Source organism: Mus caroli, chromosome X, assembly GCF_900094665.2.
Source record: "Mus caroli chromosome X, CAROLI_EIJ_v1.1, whole genome shotgun sequence".
NCBI lineage: Eukaryota > Metazoa > Chordata > Mammalia > Rodentia > Muridae > Mus > Mus caroli.
The window spans coordinates 110,874,347-110,901,185 of NC_034589.1; the positions used below are offsets into that span (position 1 = coordinate 110,874,347).

Genomic DNA, 26,839 nt, shown 5'->3' on the forward strand with positions numbered 1-26,839 from the left:
CAAGGTATCATTGAGGAGAGTGTTGTTCAGTTTCCACGTGAATGTTGACTTTCTATTATTTATTTTGTTATTGAAGATCAGCATTAGTCCATGGTGATCTGATACCATGCATGGGATATTTTCAATATTTTTGTATCTGTTGAGGCTTGTTTTGTGACCAATTATGTGTTCAATTTTGGACAAGGTACCATGAGGTGCTGAGAAGAAGGTATATCCTTTTGTTTTTGGATAAAATGTTCTGTAGTTATCTGTCAGATCCATATGTTTCATAACTTCTGTTAGTTTCACTGTGTCCCTGTTTAGTTTCTGTTTCCATGATCTGTCCATTAGTGAAAGTGGTGTGTTGAAGTCTCCCACTATTATTGTGTGCTTTGAGCTTTACTAAAGTTTCTTTAATGAATGTGGCTGCCCTTGTATTTCCCTGATGACTAAGGATGTTGAATATTTTTTTTCAGTTGCTTGTTGTCCATTCAATATTCCTCAGTTGAAAATTCTTTTTTTAGCTCTGTTCTCCATTTTTAATAGGGTTAATTGGTTCTTTGTCATCTAAGTTCTTGAATGCTTTGTATATATTGGATATAATCCCTATATTTTATGTAGGATTGTTAAAGATCTTTTTCCAACCCATTGGTTGCCATTTTGTCCTATTGACAGTGTCCTTCACCTTAAAGAATCTTTGCAATTTTAATAGGGCCTATTTGTCTATTGTTTATCTTAGAGCACAAGCCATAGGTGTTCTGTTCAGGAAAATTTCCCCTGTGCCCATGTATTCAAGGATCTTTTCCACTTTTGCTTCTATGTGTTCCAGTGTATCTGGTTTTATATGGATGTCCTAGATCCACTTGGACTTGAGGCTGTCCACTTTCTACCTACCTACTTAATATAGTACTTGAAGTCCTAGCTAAAGCAATTAGAAAACAAAAGTAAGTCTAACAGATTCAAATTAGTAAACAATAAGCCAAAATATCACTATTTGCCAATGATAATATATTATACATAAGTGACTCCAAAAATTCCACCTGAGAATCCCTAAACCTGATAAACAGCTTCAGCAAAGTGTCAGGATATAAAATTAATCTAAAGGAACAGTAGCCTTGCTGTATTCAAATGATAGACTGAGAAAGAAATCAGAGAAAAGACACCCTTTACAAAAGCCACAAATATATTGGTGTTACTCTAACCAAGCAAGTGAAAGATCTACATGAGAAGAAGTTCAACTTTCTGAATAAAGAATTTGAGGAAGATCTCAGAAGATGGAAAGATCTTCCATGCTCATGGATTGGCAGGATTAATATAGTAAAAATGGCCATCTTCCTGAAAGCAGTGTATAGATTCAACTCAATGTCCATCAAAACTGCAACTCAATACTTCATAGAAGTAGAAAGAGTAATTTACAAATTTATTTGGAATAACAAAAAAACCCAGGATAGCAGAAAAAAAATCTTCTCAACAATTTTAGGTGCTAGCTCTACAGCCTGTCCTACAACACACAGAGGAAGCTCCCAGAAACTCTAACATACACAGGATCATAGGTGTGGTGGCCACAACATCTGAGGAAATACAGGGAATAACTGGGACCAGGTGCTTAGGTGCTCTTACGTGCCCAGTATCATAGGATCAGAAGACCTCAGGAGCTTGGTCACACAAGGATTTCAAGATCCCAGTGGCAGCTTGACTCCCAGGAGCACTTACACACCCAGGACCTCAGTATCATAGGATCTCAGAATCAAAGGATCACAGAGACAGCTGGATTCTGAAGAGTTCTGACACAACCAGGATCAGAGGGGAGACAGGTCCCGTTCAGAGACAGTGTGGGTAGGTAGCACTAGAGATTACAAGATGGCAAGAGGCAAAAATAAGAACATAAACAAGAGAATCCAAGGTTTTTGGCAACATCAGAACCCAGTTCTCCCACCATAGTAAATCCTCAATACACTATCACACTGCAAAAGCAAGGTTCGGATCTAAAATTACTTTTCATAATGATGATAAAGAACTTTAAGAAGGACATAATACCTCCCTAAAAAATAACGGAGAAGATACATTAATAGGTAGAAGCCCTTAAAGAGGAAACATAAAAATCCCAAAAAAGAACTACAGGAAAAGACAACCAAACAGGTGATGTAATTTCACAAAACCATCCAGGATCTAAAAATGGAAATAGAAATCACTAAGGGAGACAACCTTGGAGATAGAAAACACCAGAAAGAGATTAAGAGTCATAGATGCAAATATCCCCAACACAATACAAGAGAAAGAAGAGGGAATCTCAGGTACAGAAGATACCATAGAAAACATTGACACAAGAGTTGAAGAAAATGCAAAATGCAGAAAGATCCTAACCCAAAACATTCATTAAATCCAGGACAAAATGAGAAGACTAAAACTAATGATAATATGTATAGAAGAGAGCAAAGATTCTCAATTTAAAGGGCCAGTAAATATTTTCAACAAAATTATAAAAGAAAACTTTCCTAACCTAAAGAAATAGATGCCCATGAACATACAAGAATCCTACAGAGCTCCAAATAGACTGGACCAGAAAAGAAATTCCTCTAATCATATAATAATCAAACACCAAATGCACAAAACAAAGAAATAATATTAAAAACAGTACAGGAAAAAGTCAGGTAACATATGAAGGCAGTCCTATCAGGATTACACCAGACTACTCACCTGAGACTAGAAAAGTCAAAAGATCCTGGGCAGATATCATAGAGACCCTAAGAGAACATAAATGACAGCCCGAGCTACTATACTCAGCAAAAATCTTAATTACCATAGAACAAGAAAAAAGATATTCCATGACAAAATGAAATTACACAATAATTTTCCATAAATCCAGCCCTCAAAAGGAAAATAAATGGAAAATACCAACACAGGGAGAGAAACTATACCCTAGAAAAAGTAAGAAAGTAATCTTTCAACAAATCCAAAAGAAGCTTGGCACAGAAACATAATTTCAACTCTAACAACAAAAATCACAGGAAGCAACAATCCCTTTTCCTTAGTGTTTCTGAGCATCAATGAACTCAGTCCCTTAATAAAAAGATATAGACCCACATTTATAAAAGAAACTTGACTAAAATTCAAAGCACACAATGCACTTCACACAATAATAGTGGGAGACTTTAACAACCCACCTCATCAATGGACAGATCATGGAAACAGAAACTAAACAGGGACACAGTGAAACTAACATAAGTTATGGATCAAATGGATTTAACAGATATCTATAGAACATTTCATCCTAAAATAAAAGAATATACCTTGTGCTCAGCACCTCATGATACCTTCTCCAAAAAGAAGCAAATACACCCACGAGGATTAGTCTGAAGGAAATAATGAAACTCAGGGCTGGAATCAACCAATTAGAAACAAAAGGAACTATACAAAAACAAAAAAACAAAAAAACCAAAAAAAACAAAAACAAAAACAAAACAAAACAAACAAACAAACAAACAAAAAAACAGGAGCTAATTCTTTGTATAAATCATCAGGATAGATAAATCCTTATCCAGACTAACCAGATGGCACAGAGATATTATCCAAATTAACAAAACCAGAAAGGAAAATGGAGATATAACAACAGAAACTAAGGAAGTTTAAAAAATCTGCCGATCCTTCTACAAAAGCCTATATTAAAACAAAACAGGACAGAACTGGAAAATCTGGATGAAATGGGAAATTTTCTAGACATATATCACATGCCAAAGTTAAATCAGGATCAGATAGACCCTCTAAACAGTCCCATAACCCCTAAACAAATAGAAGCAGTAAGTAAAAGACTCCCCTCCCCCCAAAAAAGATAAAAGAAAAAGAAAACAACCCTGGACCAGATGGGTTTAGTGCAGAATTCTGTTATACCTTCAAAGAAGACCTAATATCAATACTTTTCAAACTATTTCACAAAATAGAAACAGAAGGAATACTACCCAATTAATTCTATGAAGCTAAAATTATGCTTATACATAAAAAACACAGACACAACAAAGAAAGAGAACTTTAGATGGTTTCCCTTATGAATATTGATGATAAAATGTTCAATAAAATTCTCACACACTGAATTCAAGAACACCTCAAAATGATCATACATCATAATCAAGTAGGCTTCATTTCAGGGATGTAGGAATTGTTCAATATACAGAAATCCATCAACATCATCCATTACATAAACAAACTCCAAAAAAACAAAAAGAAAAAAACAAAAAAAAAATACAAGCAAAACACATGATCATTTCTTTAGATGCTGAAAAAGCATTTGACAAAATTTAACATCCCTTCACATTAAACGTCTTGGAAAGATCAGGAATTCAAAGCCCATATCTAAATATAGTAAAAGCAATATAATGCAAAGAAGTATCCAACATCATACTAAGTAGAAAGAAACTTGAAGCAGTCCCACTAAGGAGACCAGACAAGGCTGCCCACTCTCTCCCTATCTATTCAATATAGTATTGAAGTTCTAGCTAGAACAATTACACAGCCAAAGGAAGTCAAAGGGATACAAGTTAAAAAAGTCAAAATATCACTATTTGCAGATGATAGGATAGTATACATAAGTGACCCCAAAAATTCCACTTGAGAAATCCTAAACTAGGTAAACAACTTCAGCAAAGTGGTTGGATATAAAATTATCTCAAGCATATCAGTAGCCTTCCTCTACTAAAAGATAAACAGGCTGAGAAAGAAATTAGGGAAACCACACCCTTCACAATAGTCATAAGTAATATAAAAAACATTGGCTTAACTGTGTACTGGCTGGTTTTGTGTCAACTTGACACAGCTGGAGTTATCACAGAAAAAGAAGCTTCAGTTGAGGAAATGTCTCCATGACATCCAACTGTAAGGCATTTTCTCAATTAGTGATCAAGGGGGGAGGACCCCTTGTGGGTGGAACCATCCCTGGGGTGGCATAAGAGAGCCCATAAGTTCCCTGGGTTCTATAAGAGAGCAGGCTGAGAAAGATAAGGGAAGCAAGTCAGTAAGCAACATCCCTCCATTGCCTCTGCACCAGCTCCTGTTTCCTTACCTATTGAATTCCAGTCCTGAATTCCTTTGGTGATGAACAGCAGTGTGGAAGTGTAAGCTGAATAAACCCTTTCCTCTCCAACTTGCTTCTTGGTCATGATGTTTCTGCAGGAATAGAAACCCTGACTAAGACAGACTGTAACCTAGCAAGTGAATATGACAAGGACTTCAAGTCTCTGAAGAAAGAAATTGATGATCTCAGAAGATGGACAGATCTCCCATGCTCATGTTTTGTCAGTAATAACATAGTAAAAATGGTCATTTTACTGAGAGCAATCTACAATTTCAATGCATTTCCAACAAAATTTCAACTCAATTGTTGATACACTTAGAAAGAACAATTTTCAGATTCTTTTGGAATAACAAAAATCCCAGGATAGTGGAAACTATTCTCAACAATAAAATAACTTCTGGAGGAATCACCATCATAGAAACATGGGTAGTGGGGATAGCATAGAGGGTTTCCAGGGGGGAAAAAGTGAAAGGGGTTAACATTTGAAATGTAAATAAAGATAATATTGATTAAAAAATCTTCAAACTTGAGCCAACACATACTCATGTTTCAATATTATTGTATAGACTACTGGGTCATTGTTACTTTTCAGACCAGAATTACAAAACAAAAAATTACTTCTTCTATGTTTTATAATTATAATAATTTATTTTTTCTGCATTTTAAGTAAAACACAGTATATTTTTATATTTATATATGATTATTTCCAATGTAAAACCATCATGTTAAAGATCTTTCCTTATACAAATAAATTTGTATCTTTCTGCACAGAAGGAGACTAAGTATCATAAGATCCAGAGAGTCTTTTTTGATGGTTTATGGTGTGAGAATGTAGCTCAATAATTAGGAATCTTGCCAAACATGTAGGTGAGCTTGTGTTCAGTCTCTTTCACTGAATAAACTAAGCCTGGGCACAGGACCCTGTAATATCAGTATTCCAGGCACATAGAAATGATAGTCAAAATTTGAAGGTCATCCTATATCTTCTACTAAGCAAATTTAAAGCTATGAAAACAAAAATAAAATTTTCCAAGAAAGGAATGTTTATGTTACTTGTGTTTGTAATTAAAAGAATCACAATTGCACACAGCTTTTTTGTGGTATCAAAATATAGGAATAATTTTATGTCATGCCTTAGATTTGTCTTTGGAGAGATGAGAGAAATAAATCTTGAGCTATAATCAATGAAGGTGCAGATGTCACATTTACAGAGGACTAAGGGATAAATGTGGAAAGAAACAAGAGAAGGAAGAAAGAAGAAAGATGAAACAGTATAAATAAAATGGAAGAAAAATAGAGAAAAAAGGTAGGAATGAGCAAACAAATAAAATGAAGGAGGAGGAGGAGAAGGAAATGAGAAGGAGGAGGAGGAAGAGGAGGAGGAGGAAGAAGAGGCAATACTTCAAAATACAGTTAAACAAAATGATAGGCTTGTGTTTTCTTTATTTTAAAATAATATAAATATACATGTATGTATGTATGTATAAATCTGTCCTGATAGTACAGGTTCCATGAGAGTCCAGAAAAGGTTATTATAACTCTTGTGGCAGTATTTACATGTAGTTGTGAGACACACACCCTATGTCGGTGCTTAACTTGCATCCTCTGAAAGAACAGTCCTTCAATGACAAACCACAAATCCTTCCTCAGAGTTGAATATTTGAAGGAGAAAGATATTTATGTTCCTTAACTTAAACTGTTTTACATTGACACTGAAGACATCTTGATAAATTGCATTATTTAAGGATATCAAAATTAAAGAATCACCTGAAACTCCAACCTCTATCATGAGTAAAGTTTATAAATAACATATATATATATAATATACTACATAGCTCACTACTGGATTTGTAATAAGAAGTGTGTATGTACACCAGATAGTTTTCTCATGTAAACTGGACTTCAGCTATTGAAACATTTTGAACATCATATGTCTTCTAGGTGCTCTTCTTGTTGACATAACAGTGTATTCTAAATAGCAAATTACTTTTTTAACTTTAAAATTTTCATAAAACAATTCATTAATGTTAAAACAATGTCTTATCCAGACTATCACTTTTCACCAGAAGCATTCAAATTCAATCAACTATGAAATGGACAAGGAGATAAACTAATACTATTTCTGTTTAAAATTTGTGTCTTTAACATGAAATTTTCTTTTTATTTCATGAGTAAATATCCTATATCTGAAAATAATAATATTCCTGTACATCTCATTTCTTGTAAACAATGTTACAGAAATGTAAACCAGAACCTTATGAAACAAAACTTGACATAGTAATAATAATAATAATAACACACATATATATATAGTGTTTTGACAACTTTGTGTGATAATTATGTATTCTAATAAATAGGATTCATCAGTATTTTCTATTTAATAAAAGCTTCTAGATGAGTTAACATGCATCATTAAAAACAACAAAAAATTAGTATTTCCTACAGGTTTTGATTAAAAGTCAAATGGTTTAATTTTAACTGACATCATCTCCTCATTTTTTTCTGGAACATTTTATAAATAAGTTAATTCCTGTCAAATTTTCCACCTTTTGCAGTATGAAATTTCAAAAAGACACTAAAATGATATAACTGTTATAGGAAGCTACACAGAAAAGGAAAAGAGCAAAGAATTGAAAAATTGTGTTAGAGTTGTTGAGGTATTTATTTGAGAACATTTCTGTATGTGTGTGTGTGTGTATGTGTGTATATGTATGTTTTAAAATTAAATATTTTATACATCTCTGTTTTATGATGAAAGGCATTTTGTGTTATATTAATCCTATGGAGAATCCTTCATTAATTCAAGAAAGCAACCAGTGCATCTTTTGCTACAAAAACTTACTTAAATAGTCAATAACCAATATTTCCACTTGCCTTAATTAAGAACATTTATGTGCTATTGTTTTTGTTACTAAAGTTATTATTCATAATATCTTAAAAGCTCCGAAAAGTAGAAGCTTGTGAACAACTTTCTTGAGATTGCTATTATGTAATAATTTTATTTTGCCTTGACAAATACTTTATATAGTTTCTGGTGCTTCCTATAGTATTCTCATTAATTATTTTTAAAGTAATCATATCAAATTTTAAGATAAGATGGCATTTATATTTGTTACTATATCACTTTGGAAAACTTAGTAGAATCAACATGATCTGGTGTATATCTGGCAATTTATTGGAAATTAGTGACAGTACAAAGTCTGCAAACAGTGAAGGATCTGAAAACTGGACACAAATTTTTAACACATTGTAAGCTATTCATATTTCATTTAAATTTCTCAACTGGAAAATAGTTATGATGTTTTAATCTAGAAAACAAAACTATAGTTTAACCATCTTAAATGTTTAACACACATATCCTCATCATTTACTGTCCTTTCTACTCTTAACATTCTAAATATTCCCCTGAATTTAATTTTTCTTGATATATATGCAGAGGCTTTTGAACAACTTTCCTGAGATGGATATTATGTAATGATTTTAGTTTGAGTTGACAAATATTTTGAATAGTTTCTGGTGCTTCCTCTGGTATTCTCACTATTTATTTTAAAAGTAAGCACATGAAATTTTTTCTCACATATATATATATATATATATATATGTACACACACACACACACATATATATGTGCATTGAATATGGATACATACATACAAACACATCAGTTAATATCTATAGTTATACTGTAAAGTCAATGACTAAATGACCTTATTAATTGAAATACCTGTTTAGTTAATGTCATGACCTAATGAATCTGGTTCCTAAACATACGAAGATTCCCTCATAATTTTTGATATCCAAATATCCCAGCAGTGAATACTTTTATTGCATATATGTTCATGAGTTAATTTTTACAGATATTGTACTATATCTAAGTAATTCCATTAAATGCTTGTCCCTTTATATGTCATAATTTGCTCATATTTAATCTTTACAAGTAAATTTATTTGTATAACAAGCATTAGCCAGGAATTATGCAGTATTTAGTTAACATGGGAAATATTCCCATTCTATAATTCTGCATAATTTAATGTTTTAGTGCTCTTATAAGATTTCTAATAATATTGTTGCTACCATTTATCATATAAATACATACTCATTCTTCATAGGTACCTACTTATATAGTAGAATGTGACATCTAATATAGGTATTTATTTACTTTTCATATTCCTACAACATATTCCAAACAGTATATATTCAGATTACATTTCTTTCTTTCTTTTTTTTTTTTAGGTTTTTCAGGACAGGGTTTCTCCGTATAGCCCTAGCTGTCCTGGAACTCACTCTGTAGACCAGGCTAGCCTTGAACTGAGAAATCTGCCTGCCTCTGCCTCCCAAGTGCTGTGATTAAAGGTGTGTGCCACCACTGCACAGCCTCAGGTTACATTTCTAATAGCAACATATGCATCTTGTACTTAGTGAGCAATAGTGCAAATTTCTAAACCTTTGTCTGTTATGCATTCTATAAGTGTGCTGGAATGTATCATTGTGATTATAATTTTTCTTTTGGCTTTCTCTTTTTTAGTGGCTAATGCTTACTCTTTTGGCATACTGCATACAATTTGGTTAAAATTCTAGACACTGTACATGAGTTATTTCTAAAATACTTGTATTTGAGCATCTCTCTGTTCATGGTTATGGTTCTATGTATCTAAAGTATAAATTTTTATGAACAATAGTTCAATTACCTAATGTATTAATTAGGTATTAATACAAAAGTTATTTTTGTATGTTTGGTATTGTTAAAGTAATTGAATCTTGTCCTGAATCCATTTTGTGTTTTCTTAAATAATTGATCAATGATCCTGTCTTTAACAATGACATCTGCCTTTGCAACATATTTGAGATTTCCATGACTCTGACTTTGGTCCATGACCCAAGTACCTAATGTTTGCATAAACTTAAACTAAAATAAATGGAGAATATAAAAGTTAAAATTGTCATGTTTTGCCTGAAACAATTGCTTTGTACTCCCTAAACAAATGTTACAATGTTACAGTGACCATTATCTAACATTGATGTAATTGTGGTTTTGTGGTTTTTGTCTTTAAAAACACTATATCCCTGAGCTCTTGGTAGCCTGCCAAAACTAAGGGATTCATATACTCTTAATTAGCTTAATCAGCATGGCTCTCTGCTGGAACATTCTCATTTAGATTTATTACATTTTCATCTCAAAATTTTATTTTATACTTTTCATATTTATGTCATCAAATGGAACTTAGTTAATTTGTGGATGTTTTAATTGAAAGATAAGTTTTCCTTCTACAAACTGTGGTTATTAAGTCCTACATAATTTTTTTCAAGAGGACCTATGCATAGCAACTGAATTATAACTTGGCACCAAGGTAGGTATAGGCTTACGTTTCTGTTTTAGTACTCTATCCTATTCACCAGTGCTATTTATAAATATCGGTGACTATCATTATTATTTTCTATTATTGTATCTAGACTTTACAGCTTTAAGATCACTTCTAGAATGTGTTTGTTTGTTTTTATTCTCCTCTGAGCTTGACCACATTGGATAAATTGTAGAGCTTTAAAACATAAATGAAGCCTAAAATTTTGTACACAAAGTGTGAGTCACCTATCACTATGTTTTATTTTTATTTATTTATTTATTTATTTATTTATTTATTTATTTTTGGTTTTTTTCGAGACAGGGTTTCTCTGTATAGCTCTGGCTGTCCTGGAACTCACTTTATAGACCAGGCTGGCCTCGAACTCAGAAATCCGCCTGCCTCTGCCTCCCGAGTGCTGGGATTAAAGGCGTGCGCCACCACGCCAGGCAACTATGTTTTAGATACTATTGTTATTTTGGAGATGGTTTGCATATCACATATTTTGATATTTCATCAAACACACAAACACTGAGGTACTTGAGTTTATGTGGTACTACATATTTTCAAATATATGCTTATAAAATCACATTGTTATTATTTATCTAAATTTTCTGTTATATATACATCATGTCTGAAAATGTTTATTTTGTTTTATTTTATTTTCATTGATTCTTCAAGTAATTTTGAAGCTCGTATAAATGGCAGTTGAGCTTTATCTTTCTTATAATAAACTAAGTAAAACTTATTGGAAAATAATATACATAAAAATACTTATCTTGGTGAGAATGTTAACCCTTACTACTAATTATTTTTTTTTTTATTTTTTAAAGCACTTCACACATGCCCACAGGATACCTTAATGTTAGGTGAATTATTATTCTTTCATTTGAATCTTTATGTGTACACCAAAAGGGTATTTGCTGAGTTTATTCATGGCCTGATATTCTTGAATGTTAGGGAGTGGAAACATGATCACATACGCTATTCTCTCTTTCACTTTTTATGTGATATTAAATATTTACATTTAAGAATAATGATACCTGATGTAATTTTCTGTATATTTTTATTCTTTCCTTCGGTTGTGTATCTAGTCATGTCGTAATCAGCTCACAGGTAATTGAGGATCAATTCTTCCCTCATAAAATCCATCTCATAAAACCATGAAATTAATGGGTAAATTTTTATTCCTGACCAAAAAAAAAAAAAAAGGTTATGAGTTAATTTCTTTGGATTTAAATGGAGAATGACACTTAAAACTGTGCAAGGAAAAATCATTTTAATTATTTCATGTGTATGCATGTATCTGTCTATATGAATTTATACATATGCCATGAAACACATTGGAAGTCAGAAGACAAACTGAAGATGTGTACTATCTACCATATGAAATCAAAGTATCAAAGTAAGATAATCAAGGTTGTTAGCCTGCTCAGTCCCTCATTGAGATGTCCCAAAGTCTCACAAAGGTTTAAAGACAACTATTTATGAAAAGGTTTGTGGAAAAACAAACAAAAACAAAACCACCAACCAACGGAAAAAAAGTACTATAATTCTCTCCCTTATAAAATAGACATAATACTAATGGACATGTCATTTATGCAGATGTGAAAATATCCCTCAAAAAGCAGAATGGTATAGAAGGATATTTTTCCATCCATATGAATTATTTTCCTATCTAAAAGTACAGGGTAGAAAAGAATGTTCACTTTGTGTGTTGTTCACTTTCATTCCATAAGAATGTGCCCTGTATAATGGCCTCTCTGATACTTGTCCACTTGTACCCCTTTAAAGTGTCAGGTGCAAAATGTTCTCTTTGAGCAATATCTACTTTCATACTGTGAGAATATTTTTTTCTCTCAAATACAATGAGAGTTACAGCACATTATATACTTTGTAGTTCTGACCATTTTATACTAACCTCATAATTTCATTTTACTTTACAGCTGAATAAAATTTCATTTTCCATAAGTGTCACATTTTTAGTATTTCTTCATCAGTTGACAGGCATCTACCCTAGTTATATTTTCTTGAAATTGTAAATTAAGTATCAGTGAGAAAATATCTGTATAATCAAATACAGGCTCCAATGAATGTGTGTCCAAGGTCAGAATAGCTGTTATTTCCATAGTGGCTATATCAGTTTACAGTCTACAATTAGTAAATAAAGGTTCCTCTTCCTCTGCATCAATGCCAACATTTATTGTCCTCATTTATTATCAACATAGATGTTGGGAACTACAATCTGTTCCTGTACAAAAAACCAAAAATTCTAAATTTGAGCTACCTTTCTAGGCCCATTGTTTTTCTAAACTGGTAAAGTTAATTTTCACGTTATATGTACATCAAAAATAATTTTGTGTGATCACATAAAACTATACATTTCCCTCTAAGCACTAATATTGATCATGTTTCATAGAATTTGTTATGCTATTTTCCCATCTTTTTAATTCTAGACCCTTTTAAATTTTCTTCAGGATTTAGTCAATGACCCACTCATAAATTATAAACTTTTTTGTTTTTTTTGTTTGTTTGTTTTTTTGATACAGGGTTTCCCTGTATAGCCCTGGCTGTCCTAGAACTCACTTTGTAGACCAGGCTGGCCTCAAACTCAGAAATCTGACTGCCTCTGCTTCATTCATAAACTCTTTAATCTTTCATAAATATATTCATTAAGTAGAGCTTCTTTTGCTATTACTTTTAAGCTTTATTACATCATGGTCAGATAGAATACATGGAGTTTTTCATTTGCTATAATTATGTTATTATTTGCTTTGGTACTAATATATTGTCTATTTTAGGTAAACATTCTTAGGATGAACTATAACTAAAAGCAATATGATTTATCTCATTCAAGAATTTCAGCTTATAACCTGTCATTGAAGAAGTCATGGTAGGAATCGGGAACAGAGACCACAAAGGAAGGATTCTTACTGGCTTTTTCTCAGACTCATGCTCAAAATTCCTTTCTTGTGCATTCTAAGACCATTGTTCTAGAGATGCAGCAGCCCACTGTTGTCTGTACCTTCACACATCAACCATCAGTCAAAACAACTGACTGTAGGGAAACCTGATTGGTATACTGCTTCAGGTGAGTATGCTATTCTCAGGTGACATTAGGTTGTGTACAGTTGAGATTAAAAACTAACACACTAAGGGGTGCCACTCCTTGACTTGTACCATATAAAAACATAGGCACACTGCACTTGGTCATCCCTCACTGATTTGTCATATGAACTTCATCTCTGTGCACCAAGACTCAACAGGAAATGAACTTGGAACTGTACATAAGATTTCAGATTGGCTTGATACCCCTATTGATGTGGCATACTTGACATGTTTATTTACTTATTGAAACTACTTGAAACTGCTGCAGTCTATTAAACTTTTTTATATATTCTGACTCACACATATGCATAAAGATAGATACATAGATAGACTCTTTGTCGAATGTGTGATCAACACTACATTTACTATTATTATTAAGTAAGACTGTAGCCAAATAATCTATGCTCACTTATGTCAAGTTAGCAAGAATAGCGAGATTATCTGCTAAATCACTGCTATTGAAACAGTTAAACTTGCGGTGTGAAATTATGTTCTTTTAAAATACATTAGAACATTGTGGAATAATTTTATAAACATGTCTGTTTATGAAATTGCACAGTTATGACAGAGTGTCTTGGCCTGAAACTCCTATGTAAAGATAGAAGACCTTGAGGTGTCTTATTCTACTGCCTTATCTCTTTAATACTGAGACTATCTACTAAGGAATGAAATTACTTACACATATCACACTACTCATTCTGTTGCAGTTCTAGTTTATAATTCTGCTTTTTCTACTGATTCCAAACATTTTTTCATGCTAAACTAACACAGCACTAATTAAGTTCTATCTTCAGACCTATTTTTTTTTTTTATGTGCTTTAAAGTTAACATCAAAATCCAAGATCCAGCAATTCCTCTCCTGGGCATATACCCAGAAGATGTTCCAACTTGTAATACACATGCTTCACTATGTTCATAGCAGCCTTATTTATAATAGCCAGAAGCTAGAAAGAACCCAGATGTCCCTCGACAGAAGAATGGATACAGAAAATGTGGTACATTTACACAATAGAGTACTATTCAGCTATTAAAAGCAATGAATTTATGAAATTCTTAGGCAAATGGATGGATCTGGAGGATATCATGCTGAGTGAGGTAAGCCAATCACAAAAGAATACATATGATATGGACTCACTGATAAGTGGATATTAGGCCAGAAACTTAGAATACCCAAGATACAATTTGCAAGACACATGAAACACAAGTAGAAGGGAAACAAAAGTGTGGATACTTCATTCCTCCTTAGAATTGGGAACAAAATACCCACGGAAGGAGTTACAAAGACAAAGTTCGGAGCAGAGCCTGAAGGAACGACCATCCAGAGGCTGCCCCACTTGGGGATTCATCCCATAAACAACCACCAAACACAGACACTAGGCAGATGCCAACAAGAGCCTGTTGACAAGAGCCTAACTGTCTCCTGTAAGGCTCTGCCAGTTCCTGGCAAATACAGAAGTGGATGCTCACAGTCATCCATTCGATGGAGCACAAGGTCACCAATGAAGGAGCCAGCGAAAGTTCCCAGGGAGCTGAAGGCATCTGAAGTCCCATATGAAGAACATTAATATGAACTAACCAGTACCAACAGAGTTCCTTGGAACTATACCACCAAACAAAGAAAACACATGTTGGATATTGTGTCTTTAGATATATGTAGCAGAGGAGGGCCTAGTTGGTAATCAATGGGAAGAGAGGCCCTTGGTCCTATGAAGGCTCTATGCCCCAGTATAGGGGAATGCCACGACCAGGACTGGGAGTGTGTGGGTTTGGGAGCAGGGGGAGAAGGAGGGGATAGAGGATTTTTTTAAGAGGAGAAACTAGGAAAGGGGATAACATTTGAAATGTAAATAAAGAAAATCTCTAAAAAAAAATTCCTTATATTTTTCTCCTTGGAAATAAATGTTTTGACTCTTTTATTTTACCTAGGGATACCACTTTGCATAACTTGTGAAAATCTTATCATAATTTGGATAGAAAAATTTTACTTTATATTTATCTCATTAAAATTACAGGGATCTCTTCGATATGCTGATATCTTCCAGTATTACTGCTTTTAAAAACAATTTAAATTTAAACCACCTAGTTAGAACTCATTGCTTCAAGACTAGACAGCCAGACAGTTAAGTGGATAAGAGCATTCATTGCTCTTCCAGAGCACCCACATTTGATTCCAATGACCTATATTAATCACCCTACAACTGTCTGTAAATAAAGCTCTAAGCAGGACCACATGGCTTTAGGCTTGGGAATGGCCTACCTCAGGTAAATGTACCCTAGCACAGGCATACACATACATATAATTTAAAATGATAAAATAAATCTCTTGAAAACTATTGTGTCACTCTTGTGTTGTCCTTCTTCATTCTAGGATTCATCTTTTATACATGATGCATAATCTCCATATTCTAGGTATGTCTTTTACCTTATGATTTTTAGTATCATCTCTCTTAGGTTTATTTGCACACACACACACACACACACACACACACGTGAGCATGTGCGTGTGCGTGTGCGTGTGTGTGTATGTGTGTTTATACTTTTGACTTTTCTTCCATTTACTGATTTTCCAGAAATTAATTTTTTGAGACAATGAAACTTTCTTTGAAATCCAAACCATTTGGAAAATATATTTCAGGATTGACACAGCAAGCAGAGTATTATATCACTGGTTCAAATAATTTGTTGGTATAAATAAAACATACTATTCATCCGAAAAATAAGCTCCAGTGGAAATGGGATTTGGTAAGAAAGTGTGTGCCTATCTTTCTCTATTGTGGCCTTAGCTTTCCTTTGGTCCAATTTGCTTTCTTTTAGACATCCTTGTTGCTAGAGGATTACCTCTATAAGGAAACTACTAGCGTTGAGTAATGTTTGGTTTGCACATTTATTCTGTGAAATCTATGTTTTTTCCAGATCTACTACTTCTCAACAATTCCTATTTTACTGGTTATTCCCAGCAACTGATATGTGAGTGACTATCAAACCCCATTGCTCTTCATGAGGATGTGTCACTTTGCTTCACAAGTCAGTTAGAAAGTGGTTTCCCATATATACTGTGACACTGACTGGTTTCTTTTGGAGTTTCCAGAATAAATGAATTTCAAGAAATTGACCTTCCCATCTTGATGGCCAGAAAATACAAGTAACCTTTAAGAGTTATAGAAACTACTCTCTCTCCTATATCTTAAATCCACTTTGTGCCCTTGCATATAAGGCAAATCCAAGGAAAATAAAGATCTGAGAAGGAAACCCTTTCCTGTCTCTAAACTCCTAGTTGACTGCGTTTTGTTTCACAGCATATGCAAGGTGGTGTGGTGCTACTTGTGGTAAATGGGATTTGTCAAGCTCCTCTGAGGAGATGCACCTCTTTTTAAACCAGCATGTTGAAGAGAGCTCCCAGGTTGCATGCCTGTGTAATAAGAATCTTAGCCCTTGGCACAAGAGCAATCTCTACTGTCAGAACAAGCACTTGCACATGAAAATTCAGAATCTAGAAATCTTCTGCCATCCAAATTTTAACATCTGCCTCTTTCCACTTCATCTTTTAAGATTCAGATTTAATGGAAGTGGTTTTTAATGATGATGAGAAGAATTAGCCTGGAACTTGCTGTGTCCCAAATTGTCCTCATTCATAAACATGGCTTAACATATTTAACTTCCACTCATCTTTTTAAATAGCCTTCCATAGCTCCAATAGTCACTCGCAAATAAATTTATTTCCCAATAGATGACAAAGACTCCTTCATCTTTTTTGGTTATTTTTGGGATGTGGTGCATGTGATCATCACACACTTATCCACACAGCTGTCTAGTAGTTACTTCGCCTGCAGCGAATTATTTCCCACATCCATTGAGTCTTTGGCGTTGGCATTGTAATGCATGGTGCAGCAGGCCAGGCAGTACTGGATCTTTTCCAGATTGCTGGTCACAATGCTTTGGGCTTGAGCCAGGCACATGGATGCACTTGATGCATTGGTGCATCTGCTGTATAGATACTTGTTTGTCCTCACAGCACTTTTCCTCATAGTGTTCACAGCCTCCTACACCAGGACCTGCTGCACTTCTACCATGGTAAACCAGAAATTAATTTGAAAGTTAATCTTTAGGTTTTCATATTTTCAAATATCCAAATGTCTTTTATTCATTCATCTTCTCTTGTGTGTGTGTGCGCACACACACACGTGTGTGCATGCGCATGTGTGTGTTATGAACCTACTTCTGGTGCTTTTTATTTTTTCTATTATATTTAGAACTTCATACCTAAGTACTGTATTTACATTATTTCCATCTCCTTAAATCTTCCCAAACTCAACTTGTGTCTTCCACAAATGCATCTCAAATTCATGACATAATTATAAAAATTGGTGGTACATTTCATCCTCCTACTCAATTATTTTTGTTCTTTTGTTGGGGGCAGGTGTAGGTGTACATGATCATGAAAGTGCATATAGAAGTTCATGTGCAGGATGTCAGAAATCTCTATTGCCATTCACATTACATTTGGAAACAGAGTTCATGCCTGATCCTAGACCTTATAATCTGGACTTGATTGACCCCTTGGATATTCCCGTCTCTGGCCACCAATGCTGAAGTTACAGGCATATAAGTCCTTGTGAATTTGAGAATTAATCTTTCAAGTCATGTATAAAGAATTGTGTTGGAATTTTGATGGGAACTATATTGAATATGTATATTGCTCTTGGTAAAATGGCAGTTTTCACTGTGCTAATCCTACCAATCATTGAATATGGGCTAGATCCAGGACAGCCAAGTTTAGACAGAGAAGGAGTTGGAAAAACAGATAGCTAGTGATAAGGGGTACATGTTCCAGTTTCTACAAGCAGCAGAGATTGGTAGCTTTGGCCATGTAGTCCTGGATTTAGAGTGAAAATAGAAGGGACTACTGGAACAATTGATGCAGATCAACTGGAGCTAAGAAATTAGTGGTGATTAAGAAGAGACCAGCATCACTGAGGTGAAATCTTCTGGGAAATGTGTTCTAAGAGTACAAAGAAGCTGCACCTCATGCTGCAGTTGGACTTGGTAATGTGTAAAAATCACCCAGGTGGTACTGGTTTTGAATGTATGAAGGGGGTCATGGAGAACATCTGAGGCTTAGCACTGTGAGAAGCTAGGGAAGGCTACTGGTGAAGGTGCAGCCTCAGTTGCAGTTCATGGCTCAGGACTGAAAGAGGACATTGAAAGAAGTTGAGGCTTGGCACCATGGAGAAAGCCTATTGTTGAAGACTAGTTGCAGCATAAGATCCAAGGGTGTTGGAGATACCAATACCATAGGATTATCATCAAGAACAGCAATGGCTTACCTCATTCAGGATGATATCCTCCAGATCTATCCATTTGCCTAAGGATTTCATGAATTCATTGCTTTTAATTGCTGAGTAGTACTCCATTGTGTAAATGTACCACATTTTCTGTATCCATTCATCTGTTGAGGGACATCTGGGTTCTTTCCAGCTTCTAGCTATTATAAATAAGGCTGCTAGATTTTGATAACAGGACCCTGATATATCAGATCTCTCTTGTGAGGCTATGCCAGTGCCTGGAAAATACAGAAGTGGATGCTCACAGTCATCTATTTGTTGGAACACAGGGCCCCTAATGAAAGAGATAGGAAAGTACCCAAGGAACTAAAGGGTTCTGCAACCCTATAGGAGGAACAACAATATGAACTAACCATTAACCCCCAGAGCTGTCTCTCTAGTTGCATATGTAGCAGAGGATGGCCTAGTCGGCCATCAATGGGAGGAGAGGCCCTTGGTCTTTTGAAGATCATATATCCCAGTACAGGGGAATGCCAGGGCCTGGAAGTGGGAATGGGTGGGTGGCAGAGCAGGGTGTGGGGAGAGTATAGGGGGCTTTCAGGATAGCATTTGAAGAAAATATCTAATAAAAAAATTTACAAAAACAAAAGCAAAAAACAAATCAAAACAAAACAAACAAACAAATGCAATGGCACTGGAGTGGATCAACCTGAAAATTGCTACAGAGGGCAGAGCTGAAGAAATGTTGTCAGACCTTTGGAGGAACCCAGAGATCATGTGTGGATCCCAAATATTGAAACATGAAGCTGTAATATTGAATTTGCCTAGGAGATCCCAAAATGTTCAAGAAGCCAGGGCTGTGGGCTATCAGTTGAGGAAAGCTGCTATCAGTGAGTGGAACCAGCCTAGGAAAAAGAACTTTGTTGCAGTCAACAAAGAAGAAAGAGGAGTTGAAGATCTAAAGACCTGCTTTGACATCAGAAGTGGAGATGCAGAGTTCGGGGTTTGCCCAGTTTGTCTCCTGTCTTGCTTTGGGGATTATAGTTAAGTGATTGGATTATTCTCAGAAGAGATCTTGAGCTTTGGATTTTTATTATTGTTGAGACTGCTATAGACTATGGGGGCTTTGAACATTGGATTAAATGTATTTTTATTATGCTATGGGTAAGTATGGCCCCCATATCCTCATGTGTTTGAATAATCTTATGGGGGCCAGGGAGTGGAATGTAATGGTTTGTATGTGCTTGGCCCAGGGAGTGGTACAATTAGCAGATGTAGCCTTGTTGGAATAGGTGTGTCAATGTGGATGTGGACTTTAGTAACCTAGTCCTTGATGCCTGGAAGTGAGGCTTCCTCTAGAAACCTTCAAATGAAGATGTAGAATTCACAGATCCTCTTGCACCATGACTGCCTGGATGCTTTCTTGCTCCCACATTAATGAAAACAACTGAACCTTTGAATTTTTAAGCCAGCCCCAATTAAATGTTGTTTGTAAGAGTTGTCTTAGTCATGGTGTCTGTTCACAGCAGAAAAACCTAACTAAGACAGGTATGCACATTGTATCCCTGATCTCTCTAAGACTTTTATCATGAAGGGGTGACGTATTTTGTCAAAAGTTTTTGGGTTTGTTGTTGTTGTTTTGTTTTGGGTTTTGTTGTTTGTTTTTGGCATCTAATGAGATGATCATGTTTTCTCCCTGACTGAATTTCACACCTCTTCAATAATACAGGAATATCTTCCAATCTCAAGGCACTTAACTTATTCACATCTGCAAAGTTATATGGTGGATTGCATTGAGGAATTGTGGTATATTTGACCATACCTGCAGTCCTGGGGCAAAGCCTACTTGATCATGATGGCTGAGGTCTTAGATATGTTCTTGGATTGAGCTTATGAGTATTTTCTTCAGTATTTTTGCATCAATATTCATAAGGAAAATTGGTCTGATTTTTTTCTCTGAGACTTTTATGGTTTAGCTATCAGTAAGATTTCGGCCTTAGAAAAGGAATTTGGCAATGTTCTTTCTGCTTCTATTTTGTGCATTCGCTTTTAGGAGTATTGGCATTAACTCTTGTTTGAAAGTATGGTAGACTTCTGTGCTAAAACCATCTGACCCAGGGCTTCTTTCTTATTTATTTATTTATTTATTTAAAATTTGTAGAATTTAATGACTGCCTCTATTTCCATAGATGTTATAGAACTATTTAGATAGTTTACCTAGTCTTAATCTGGATTTGGCAATTAGTATCTGTCTAGAAAATCATCCATTTCATTTAAATTTCATACTTTTGTGTAGTATAGACCTAATGATTCTTTGAATTTCCTCAGTGTCCCTGTTATGTCTCTCTTTTAATTTCAGATTTTGTTAAATTGAATACTGTCTCTGCCTTTTAGTTAGTTTGACTAAGGGTTAGTCCATAATGTTGATTTTCTTAAAGAACCAGTTCTGGGTTTCATTGATCTCTCTCTCTCTCTCTCTCTCTCTCTCTCTCTCTCTCTCTCTCTCTCTCTCTCTCATAACTTCAGTCCTGACTTTGATTATTTCCTGTCATCCATCCCTCCTGTGTGTGTTTGCTCCCTTTTTTTCTTTTAATTAGAGCCTTCAGATTTATTCATATGAGAACTCTCCAATTTCTTTATGGAGGCACTTAGTGCTATGAACTTTCATCTTACCACTGCTTTAATAGTGTCTCATCAGTTTGCATATTTATTAGATATTAGAATGGCTATTCCAGCTTGTTTCTTGGGTCTGTTTGCTGGGAAAATTTTTTCCAGCCCTTTACACTGAGATAATGACCATTTTTGTTGCTGTGTTGTCTTTCATGTATACAGCAGAATGGTGAATTCTATTTACACATCCATTCTGTTAGCCTGTTTTTGTTGTTGTTTGTTTGTTTGTTTGTTTTCTTTTACAGGAAAATTGAGTCCATTGAGGTTGAGAGATGTTAGTTACTAATGATTTTTATTTCTTGTTATTTTGATGTTGGCTGTGTGTTTGTGTGTGTGTGTGTGTTTGTGTGTGTGTGTTTCTCTTCTGTTGAATTTAACAGTGTGAAATTATTTCTTTTGTTTTCTTGAGTTTAGTTAACCTCATTGTATTGGAGTTTTCCTTCTACTATTCTCTGTGTTGCTGTGTTAGTGGAAAAATATTGTTTCAATTTGGTTTTGCCCTGGAATATCTTGGTTTTTCCATCTATAGTAATTGAAATTTTGCTGGGTTCAGTAGTCTAGGATCAAATCTCTACTCTCTTAGGGTATACAATTCTTCTGCCAAGGCCAGTCTAGCTTTTTGAGTCTCAATTGAGAAATCAAGGGTAATTCTCATAGGTCAGCTTTTATATGTTACTTGGACTTGCCCCCATGCATCTTTTTTTTCTTTATTCTCTCTATATATTGTTTTGGTTATTATAGAGAATAATAATTTTCTTTTCTGACCAAATATGTTTGGTGTTCTATAAAATTATTTTACATTTATAGGTATCTATTTCTTTAGTTTTGATAAATATAGTTCTATGATTTTTGTGGAAGCTGTTTTCTTGTCCTTTGAGCTGGTAATTTCCTCCTTCTATCCCTATTATTCTTGTGTTTGCTCTAACATAACGTCCCAAATTTCCTAAATCTTTTGTGTTATGAACTTTTTAGATTTGGAATTATCATTAACTGATACATTGATTTCTTATATCACCTTCTATGCTTGAGATTCTTTCTCCCACATCCTGTATTTTGTTGGTGATTCTTAAGTCTGTAGTTACTCTTCATTTTCCTAGGTGGTCCATTTCCATGGTTCCAAAAGTTTGTGTTTTCTTATTGCTTTTATTTTTTCATTCAGGATTTGGACAGTTTTACTCATATCCTTCACCTGTTTGACTCTATTTTTTTTTTCCTGTATTTCTTCATATTCATTTGCATCTTTAATGCCTCTAACTATTTGAATATATTTTATTATATTTATTTTTGGGATTTATTTATTCATGTCCTTTTTAAAGGCCTATATCATCTTTATAAAACTGGATTTAAGGACTTCTTTTGCTTCAATTTTTTTAGAATATCAAGGATTTGTTGTAGCAGGATAGCTGGTCTTTGGTGGTGCCATGGCTCTTGCTGATTTTGATCTTAAGATGTCCATTAGGTATCTTTGTTTCTCTTGTGTTGGCTGGTTGATCCATGATCATAGCAGGATTTTTTGGAAAGGTGAGGACATCCATGGGCCAGACACTATAGATCAGGGTACCTGGCTCAGCTGGCTACATCCCATTGGCAAAAGATTACTGAATCAGGGACCTAGCTTTTTAGCCTTGGAACCCCCAAAGTTTTCTGTGTAGAAGCAGGATTCTGTTGATGTCTCACAAGGGTTCTCTGAACTGAAGAGCAAGTCTAGAGCAACACATCATGTCCCAAAATACTACACACAACTCATCTCTGTATTGTGTCCCCGTACAACTGACTGGGAAGCCAAGCTGACCAGACTGGGAAGGGATTGATTGGGCAGGGTTCAAAGTTGACTAGACTTGGAGCTCATGAGAGTTTCATCAGAAAAAACAATGCTCTTTTGTCCTGCTCTGGGCATGTATGTGCTTTGAATCACTTTTATTTTCATTTCCATTAACACTTTAAATTAATTTTTCTAAAAAATTCAAGACAATCATCATATTTCTATTTTTCCTGAATCGAGTAAGACCAATGTATGTATAAAAACAGATATATGCTTCATTTCATTAATTCATTTTACAATTGATATTTTTCATTTTGCCTGCATATATCACTTTTTAAAAATTCATTCTAATTGCCCTTGTCTCCTTTTTGAATTTATATTATAGTCCCAAGACAGTGTTATGTATTTTAAATTTTCTTCTGTTAGAGATTAAATTATGAAGTATGGACCTTAGTACTGTAGCTATTTTGTAACAGTAGTTTTCCTTCTTTTGCCTATGTTTGACAATCTAAAATAATGTGCATTTCAAGTACATGTATTTTATGTGTTTCTGTATCATCAGCTGAAAATGTAGTGCTTTGGGAAATGATTTCATATTAGCCTAAAATACAAGTTTCATATTCTCAGAATTATGTAGGCTCTGAAACCACTGTATATATCTCCTTTGTGCCTAATTGATATGTTATTGAGTACAGACACACACACACACACACACACATGTGGAGACCTGTGCCTCGAGCAATCGCCATTATAAGATGGCGCTGGCCTCCGCTGTGCCTAACTAGTAAACAAGCCTTGTACGCAGGTGTGAGAGTGAACTCACGCCTAGTCACTGCTCATCTCTGGGCGTAGTAATGGGGTGATGGGCGAGCAACGAATCAGGAGCTGACACGCCACATCAGGTGCTGAAATGCCATGGCTGAGGGCTATATAAGCAACTCCATTTTCTGGGGTCTGGGTCTTCCCTCCTGAAGAAGCAATAAAGCTTGCTGCAGAAGAATCCGGTTGTCTGAGTGTGTTCTTGCTGGCAAGAACGATAGCTCGGGACACACACACACACACACACACACACATACACTCTTTGGTATTTGTATATGGGGATGAAGGAATAATTTTATAAATATTTTTGTCCTTTCTTTATGTTTCTCAATTTGGGAATTGCTTATAAAATTGACACTTCCCTGGCTGCCACGGACTGGGCTCAATTGGCCGCCCTCAATCTGTGGGAGAAATCAGGGTCCTGGTACAGGTGGGCAGGGAGTTGGTGAAAAGGGTGACAAACAGACACGGACACAGGGGAGTATTGTACCTGAATGTAATTTGTCACAAAGGTAGCAGATTTATAAGTGACTTTTACATAAAACAGAAGAATGTATACAAAAAGATAACAGGAACCTATTCGGATAAAAATCAATGTTAACAACTGGGAACAAAAGCAGCCCCACCTAAGGTCAGCTTAATTTTAGAAGCCAGGGGCAAGGGTTGCATGCCCTTGCCATAGTTCCAATTCTAGTCTATTGTTAAACCCACTACCAGGGGTCTTTTAGTAAATACCTGATTATGCTATTCCTCTGGGCCTAGTGAAAATCATGCACCAGGGGAATTCCTTTCTACTAACCCTTACAAGAATAATACTTCAGTTCCTCCTAAAACCACAACCCATATTCTTCCTAGGCCATTGTAAATTCGTGTGTGTTTGGGAGTGACTAGGCCATTCTAAGTATTTGCTATGTAGAATAGCCCTGAGATTACTAGCTCTATTAAGTAAATTGTAATGCCTGATTTCTTTCTCTATCTCCCTTACAATACTAGGGGAAATTTTTAATGTTACTGAATAGGTAACATTCTTACTGATTTCCAAGCCTTGGGTCAACCAAGGACTGCCTAGGACATTAGAACACTGGTAGAGGCTAATCTAACTTAGCTATATGTCAAAATCAATCCTTAAAGGCACTTATAATAAAACAATACTGAAAGAAAGTACACAGATCCATACAGCCGACTAATGCAGGGACAGGTTTGGAGCATTCCTTTAAGAGGATAACACAGTTCCAGGAGAACAAGTTTCTGTGAACTTTTCACCTTGGGACTGTGCCCAAGCTTTTGGCCTTGTCACTCAAGTCACTATTGGAGTGGGTGTGGCACCTGACAGCCTTAAATTCTTTTCTTGACTCCTCTTCCTATCACTTGTATAGTTTTTACTCCTCATTATTTCTTCTACTTCCTTTGTCTTGTTCTCACCTCGATCTCTCAGCCCCTGCTTCTGTCCATTGAGGACAGTGTGATGAGAAACAGTACATGGTGTTAATGTCAAGCAGAATTTGTAACCAACTAATTTGAGGCATTCTTGATTGTAAAGGCAGACATTGATCAAACAGGCCAATACTTTGATTTACATTTAAAACAAAATGTAACTAAGCAAACAAACCAATATACCCCAGGTTGTACACTGTTTCTTGAATTTGCTAGAATAAAGAACTTTCCTGAAGGTATTGTAAATGTTCAGAAGATTGATGGTCCTGTTTGGATGACAAGTCTTTGTTCTTTAATAGAAACCCTCTAGTTAGATGATAATCTTATAATCTTTCTGCTTTTTCAAAGATTGTTGTCTGTATCTCAGGCTAGAGATCCAATCCATGCTACATGTTTTACTAAAATCATGTAACATTATTGTAGATTAAAAAGAATAAATAAAGAAAAGATAAAAGAAAATTTATAAAAATAAATGTGCTTTAGATCACAAAATATTCCTTTTCTCATAGGGTAGCCTTTTTGCCTCAATATCCCTCCTTTTGGTCTATTTTCTACCTACCTTTTGTTATATGGAACTCTGAAATTTCTTCTGACTTTTACCTAAGAAACAAACTCATTGTGTCAGTGTTTGTGATTCTAAAAAAATCTATTGGACACATGACTGTGATATGTCAAAATATATACAGACAGTTTTGTATATTTTCACAATGTCAGAATTCACTGAATAGAAATAGTGATACCATCCATTGGACAAATCACAGAGTCCCCAATGAAGGAGCTAGGAAAAATACCCAAAGAGCTGAGGTGTTTTTCATTCCCATAGGAGGAACAACAAAATGAACTAACCAGTATCACCAGAGCTCCCTAGGACTAAACCACCAACCAAAGAAAACACATGGTGGGACTCATGGTTCTATCTGCATATGTAGCAGAGGATGGCCTAGTAGTTCATCAATAGGAGGAGAGGCCCTTGGTCTTGTTAAGGTTCTATGCTCCAGTGTAGGGGACTACCAGGGCCAGGAAGCTGGAGTGGCTGGGTTGGTGAGCAGGGGGAGGGGGGAAGGGAGGAAGGGGGAAACGGATAGGGAGTTTTCAGAGGGGAAACAAGAAAAGGGTATAACATTTGAAATATAAATAAAAGAAATATCCCATAAAATAAATAAATTAATTAAAATAAATAATTGATAACAAATACCAGCAATTTCCCAACAATTCTCAATTTTTTTTTCAATTCCTCTGGGTTTGAACATGAATTCTTCTATTTCAACTTTTATACATTATTTCAACTGTGGAACCACATATTATACTTCATGAAGAAAATAAATCCCTCTCCGTGTTTTTATGTCTATGTATTTCTTTCCCTCCCTGTAGTCCTTTGTGG

General features: G+C 35.0%; 1 pseudogene; it reads right to left on the reverse strand.

Annotated features, from left to right (window-relative positions):
* Positions 1-17,204: 17,204 nt before the first annotated feature.
* LOC110286360 lies at positions 17,205-20,593 on the reverse strand (annotated as a pseudogene).
* Positions 20,594-26,839: the final 6,246 nt, after the last annotated feature.